General features: G+C 49.9%; 1 protein-coding gene across 1 annotated transcript in view; it reads left to right on the top strand.

Moving 5' to 3' along the window:
* Positions 1-4,743: 4,743 nt before the first annotated feature.
* CTTNBP2NL (CTTNBP2 N-terminal like) overlaps positions 4,744-6,110 on the top strand; it is a 57,196-nt gene continuing 55,829 nt past the window's right edge. Inside the window, exon 1 of the mRNA XM_049831916.1 lies at positions 4,744-4,787. The gene's annotated coding sequence lies outside the window, so the exon portion shown is untranslated. The remainder of the gene's footprint in view (positions 4,788-6,110) is intronic.

Raw genomic sequence — 6,110 nt, 5'->3', positions numbered from 1 at the left:
AGATTTCAACAGTAAGGAGAAAAAAAGAACCTCTTGAGAATGGCATATTGAGAAATGACTACATTAAATATAAAAAAGAAAAAGAGTGTGTAAAACTCCCTAACTTATTAAATTTCCTGCCACAGATCTATTAAACGGGATGTAAAGGAACGACCGAGTCCTCACGACTTCCCAGCAATCCCCCCCTCTCCGCCTCTGTCCCCGTGTCCCGGCGGAGGCTGGGGCTGGTGGCCAGAGCCGGGTGAGGGGCTGGGTGTTTCTGGGCAGGGGTGCAGGACCAGGTCAAGGTGCCTCCCCGGGGTGTTGGCTGGAACCATCACAGGTGAGCCAAGGAGAGGCTGGATTGCCCTGGGGGGAGACGTGTGGAGCCGCACTGTCCAAATGCGAGAGGAATGCGCTCAGAAGCAAGCTCCACGCCTGGGCCAGCACGCAGGACCAACAAGGCACCCACCATCCCACCGGGGAGCAACGAGCCTCCCCCGCGGTGCCGCTCCGGTGTTAACACAGCTAATTGCCGTGCTGTCACGGCTGGGGTTTGACGTCCAGTATTGCCGACGAAATACCCGCCCTGCTCCCGCTCCACGGAGCGAGGGCTCCAGCCTCCGTCACTCCCAGCATCTCCTCTCCCCACGCCGAACCGCACCCCGTTATCCCAGCCCTGCAGCGCTTTGCAGCAGCGTTCAGGGTTTCTCGTTCTCCTCGTTACAGGCTGCGTTTCAGCAAAGGATGCCTTCGCATTAGGCAGAGCCCCGCTACCGATGTCTGTGACACCAGATTAACTTAAAGCAGAGAGGAGAAACCCAACTAGTGGTATCATTTCCAAACAAAAGGAAAGCCTGGAAAACTGGAGCGCTAGGAAAACTTGTTAATTCTGCTTTGCCTTGTTTTGTTTTTTAAAATTTCTTAGCCTTAATGATCTTTGTCATGACTAGTACATATTTCTGAACCCCATCAGGCCGTGCAGCGCTGCACATCACTAGAAACGTTCCACTCTCGCCTTGGCATTAGTTATTGGTGTGCACTGTGCAGGAATATCACTCCTCGACGTGCCAGGCTTCACCGTGAGGAATTCCTGGAGAGGAAACAGCTCCAGCCCCGGGGAGAGGCAGCTTAGGGCCGGGCTGGAGCTGAAACCAAACCCCCCGGAGCTGGAGAATCACCGCGGGGCCAGACCAAGAGCTCTGCTGCCCAGTGCGGCCCCCGCTGCCGTTTGCCATCCTCCTGCAGAGCAGGCTGCCTTGTCGACATTCCCAGCAGGTGCCACACACAGGATATGGCAGATTATTTATAGCCGGTTCATTTTCATTTTCCTTAGAGCAGGGATGAGATCCTACACCGAGATTTCACTCCTGGGGGAACCTGTCTCATTTCCACTGCAGGAGAGCTCAGCACCTCCCACAAATGAACGACTTCCCAGGACACGAGCCCGCAGAGGCGGCACGGGGACCCGCTTCCCATCGAGGGTTCGCATCGTTTCAGTGCCTGCTCCTCCTCCCCAGTTTGCACTGCTGTGCACACAGTGTTCCAGCTGTGCCAGATGTGGCGTGGTAGCATGGCCATTCTCGTCCCTTCAACCGCCCGGGATGTGCCGCTGCCAAATGCCAAACAAATGCATTGCTCTGTGAGCATCCTGCGTGCCTGCCCAGAAAATAGCTCGCTGAGGATTTGTTTGGGGTTTTTTTTTCCTTTTTTAAGGGGAGCCCATGAGGCAGCCCAGGCTGGGGCATCGAGCACCTTGAGCTGCCTGGCTCCCAGAGAGGTTTTGCTGCAGCCGGCGATGCGGGGCATCACTCGAAGCCGAGCGCGGGTGCAGGGGGAGGCAGCTGACAGCTGGTGAAGGAAAAAGACAGCTTTTGGCAGCCCCTGCTTTCCTCCATCACTAAGCCCTACACATGCCTTGCAGGGGTTCACGCCCCTCGTCCTTTGGCCAGGACGTGAAATCTCTGAGGGCCAGCAGAGTGAAATGACAGGCATTTTGTCCCAGCTGCAAGGTGGAATATTACATAGACTAGACTAGACTAGTTCAGTTGGACGGGACCTACAACGATCATCTAGTCCAACTGCCTGGTGGTGCTACGTGATGCTCTTAGAAACGTGACCCAGACAAGCCATGCTCCAGCATTGCAAAGTGATGCTTTTTAAGGAGAAGGGACCCACGTTTCTGCTGCCTGGCCCTTGGTGGCTCTGGGTGGCACTTGGTGCCAGCGTGAAAGGCGACAGACCAGGCGAGGAAGGCGAGCGGGAGCCGCCAGCTCGGCAGCGAGGTGCCGGCTGTCTCCGGCAGCGGAGAGGTCCTTGAGACCTTTCATTCCTCTTAGCAAGAAAAGAGCTGAAACAATCCTCACACTAATAAAATCCATGTTTAAAAACAGGAGTCATTTAAGGCAAAGCTCTACCGTGCGCTTGCAATTCATGAACTGCTGCTCATGTCTAATACTACCTTAAGTTCTCTATCTGCTATATTTAGTTAACACAACGAGCGCAAGATGACATACAACAGCAGCACCCATTTAAGACCCATGGTGTTTTTTAGGACTGTACACACACTCCTACAGCATGTGCTCACTGGAGAAGCAACCGGCTGGGAGCCCGGCACAAACCCGGCCACACGAAGCCAGGCACCGAAACCCGGGTGCCCCCGCGCCCTCGTGCATGGCGTGCAGCACTGCGAGCTCCGGCACCGGCCGGCCTCGCACGAGAGCTCGGTGCCATGGGCACGTCGGCCGGGGGACCGATTTCTCTGCCGCCGGCCGGGCAGATGTGGTGCGGGGAGGGGGTGCGCAGTGCCCTCCCCAGCACCCCCGCCAGCGCCTCAGTCATTCGGCTCCTCTACAATTACTATTAATGTGTTAATTAAAATGCATTATTTACCTAAAATATAGCAGTAATGGCTTATTAATTATATATAATGTCTCTCAATGGCTAATTATTTTACACCCTCTCCAAAGGGGGGGAGGTGTCTTTCAAACATTAAAAAGTCTGATTCCTGCTTTTATCCCAGTGTCCATTTAGGTTTTAAAAGGCTAATGCCAAAATAGGCAAAACAGGCAAAAATGGGAGTGGGGCTGCAGAAAAGCCGGTTAAATCCTTCCTAATTAAAAGACTCTGCAAATTCAAATGCCAGCGATCAATTAGGTATGCTTTGAAATGTTGCGATTTTGCAATGACGCAGAGAGGTGAAACCCAGCAGTCCCTATCTGCCTTTCCTGGCTCTGACCTCCAAGTGATCTTGACCAAAAAAAGCGCACAATGGGCCCAATCCTGCCAAGCCTCTGCCTGGGCAGGTGCCTGGGCACAGGCAGAGCCGGCTGCGGGAAGCGTGGCGGCTGTGTCAGGCAGCAGGTCAGCCCAGGGTTTGTATTTTATGTGGACTGGTGGTCAGGGGCTTGTGCCCTGCTAAGATGTCACCTTCCTTCAGCCACACAAGGGATGTCTCGAGCAGAGACAGACTTCAGAGATCTTCCTCTGGAACCTGAGCAGTGCCGTGAACAGGTCCCACCTGGAAAATAAAAGAGGATTTGGGGGTTGCAGGATTTTTTTCCTTTATGGCAAAGTATTACTCGGGGCCAGTTTTTTAAACATCAGAAGATTCAGACAGGCACCTAATGGAGTTTTCAGAAGTGCCTGACTCGCATTGATTTCATGCCTCTCTACACCTTTCAGGGCTTAAACACATTTAAGAATCTGGCTGGAAGATCTCTGTTGCAGCATATTTTGGCAGGGCTTTCACTTGAGATGTCGGGCCAAATCCTCAGCTAACATAAATCACTGACACAAGTAGAACTATGCTGATTTGCACCAGTCACAGACTTTAAATTAAAATTTAATTGAAAACTTAAGCTGTCATTAATTTTCAATGAATGGCTTTTGCAAGAATGCAGCCAGATCTCCACCAGTTCAGTCTCCTGCATGGCCGTCTCTAACAAAGGAATAAAGAAATGCTTATTACGACAGCCATGTCTGATGTATTCTGATCCTCTGTCTTTACCTTTCCCTTCAGCACTGTCTGCCAGCACAGTCTGTGTGATCCTTTGTATCAGGAGATCAGTTATTTCCATGCAAATCTCATTAGTTATCGTCACCCTCTCCTACAGTGTAATTGACTTTCTGGGACCCTGGCTGTATCATGGCTTCCCCAGCCAGGGCTTCTATTATGTTGCATACTCTATTAAGTGTTGCCCTAGAAGTGAAAGCAAAAGGCAAGAATTTACAAGATATGGTGTGTATCCGTGTGTGCATGCATATGCATGTATATGCAGGGACATAACATGCAAATATTTGTGTATATACCAGTGTATTTGTTTTAGCAGTATAATGAATTGATCTTGACCTTGGACAAGGGATTCCCACGTACTGCTTATAGCATGTAAATATTTCAGTTGGATTTCTTTTCGAAGTAGCTTGCAGTCCAGAAGAATTCCTGTCTACAAGTAACATAACATCCCCACCTGCTTGCCAGGCTGACTCACTGTATAAATCAGGTTATGTGTCTGGGACTTGCAGTAGAAGTACGGGATACTTTTCTTCCATAGATATAGGATTTCCTGACTTTTAAACTAAAGAGTAATCACACAATATAAGATACCCACACACCAAACAATGGCAGAATATTGAGTGTCATTGTTAACTGGTTTTTATTTAAACCAGCTGCCAAACATGAAGGGAGAGTCAATAAATCTAGTGCCAACAGCAACACCTGGTGATTTGGGGCTGGTGACTGGGAGCCTCGGGGAGCAGTCAGACTGCAGAAGCTCTGCTGGACTCTAAGCTGATTTAGACTGCAAAAAGTAAGTTCTGGAATCAAAAGCTTTCAAGGAAAGATTTATGTTGAATCTTTGTACTGAAAGTATGAAAAAACTTTTCTGTGATACTTAAGTCTTACAAAATTGTTTCATCTGTGTCTACACCCCTCTTGCATTTCTGTGCTAAGAGTATACTTCTGAGCCAGTTTGCTAGTAGGAGCATTCATGGAAACAGAGGTTATTTTATGAGAGGGGATAATTTGCAAGCAGTTGCACGTGCAGGTATCGTCACTGAGTCTCAAGGAATTACTCTTCTGAGTAAAATTTCCTTGCGTAAGTAAGAAAATGCACTCCTAAGGGATAGGTTCATCCCAAAGAGAAAAGGCACATGTCGCAAAACAGAAGTGGTTCCTATTTAAAGTATAAAGACTGAGCAGCTCACCAATTGTATGCAAGTTACAGAAAAGGCTCAGACATCGAGATAACTTAAAAACCAAAAATAGCGTTAGAGGAAAGCTCTGGCTGTTAGCAGGTGGTGTCTGAAGAGAAAACTTCAGGATTCAGGTTATTTGCCACCAGCCACCCCCGCTCCGCTTGGCAGCGCTGCCCCCCCAGCAGCACCCCGGTTCCTGGTGCCCAGCTCCTGGCACCCCGCTGCGGCAAAGCCATCTGGAGCATGAAGTAACAGGGAGTGCAGAAGATTGATGCAACGAGTGATCTAATTTCCCGACCGGTTAATCCCAAATTAAAATCCTTGTGGTAAGATTTAGGTCTTTGCGTAGCATGAAGCTGTGGTTTAAAGAAGAGCCCTTCTTATAATGAAGTGACTCCCATTAGCAGGGGACGGCAGTGCACGGTATCCCTCATTAAGCAGTACCACTGCTCCTGCAAATGAAGAAAAATGCTTTCGACAGGATGTAATCGGGCATGGAGAGGAGACGCACGGCAAAGGCGCCAAAGTTAAGATGACTTCAGAGAGATGCAATTCCGTGCAGCAGCAGCACACGGAAACTATGCTGATGAGGCTTTAAAATAACACAGAGATAAATTTGTGCTGAAATTTTCATATACGGGAAGTATTTGTCACCCCCAAAGTCTGTGCAGGACTAACTTAATGTTAGTATAAGCTTCAGAGGAAGATAGATGCTGAGAGGCAGAGGTCACGGGGAAGAGCTCGGAGATATGAACTGAGAGGATAATTGAAGGAGGAGGAGGGGAAGCCGACAGCCGGCTCCGATGAGAAGCTGTGGGTAGAGGAGAGGTTTGCACGAGCGCTGCCGCGGCAGTCTGCGTGGATGGAGGGGAGGAAGCAGCCAGGATGTCCTCAGCCCGCTAACGGGAGGGCCCTGGGATTCAAGGGATATGGGG

Source organism: Accipiter gentilis, chromosome 29, assembly GCF_929443795.1.
Source record: "Accipiter gentilis chromosome 29, bAccGen1.1, whole genome shotgun sequence".
Classification (NCBI taxonomy): Eukaryota; Metazoa; Chordata; class Aves; order Accipitriformes; family Accipitridae; genus Astur; species Astur gentilis.
The sequence above is the reverse complement of the archived record's forward strand: the minus strand, read 5'-3'. Positions and strand labels throughout refer to the sequence as shown.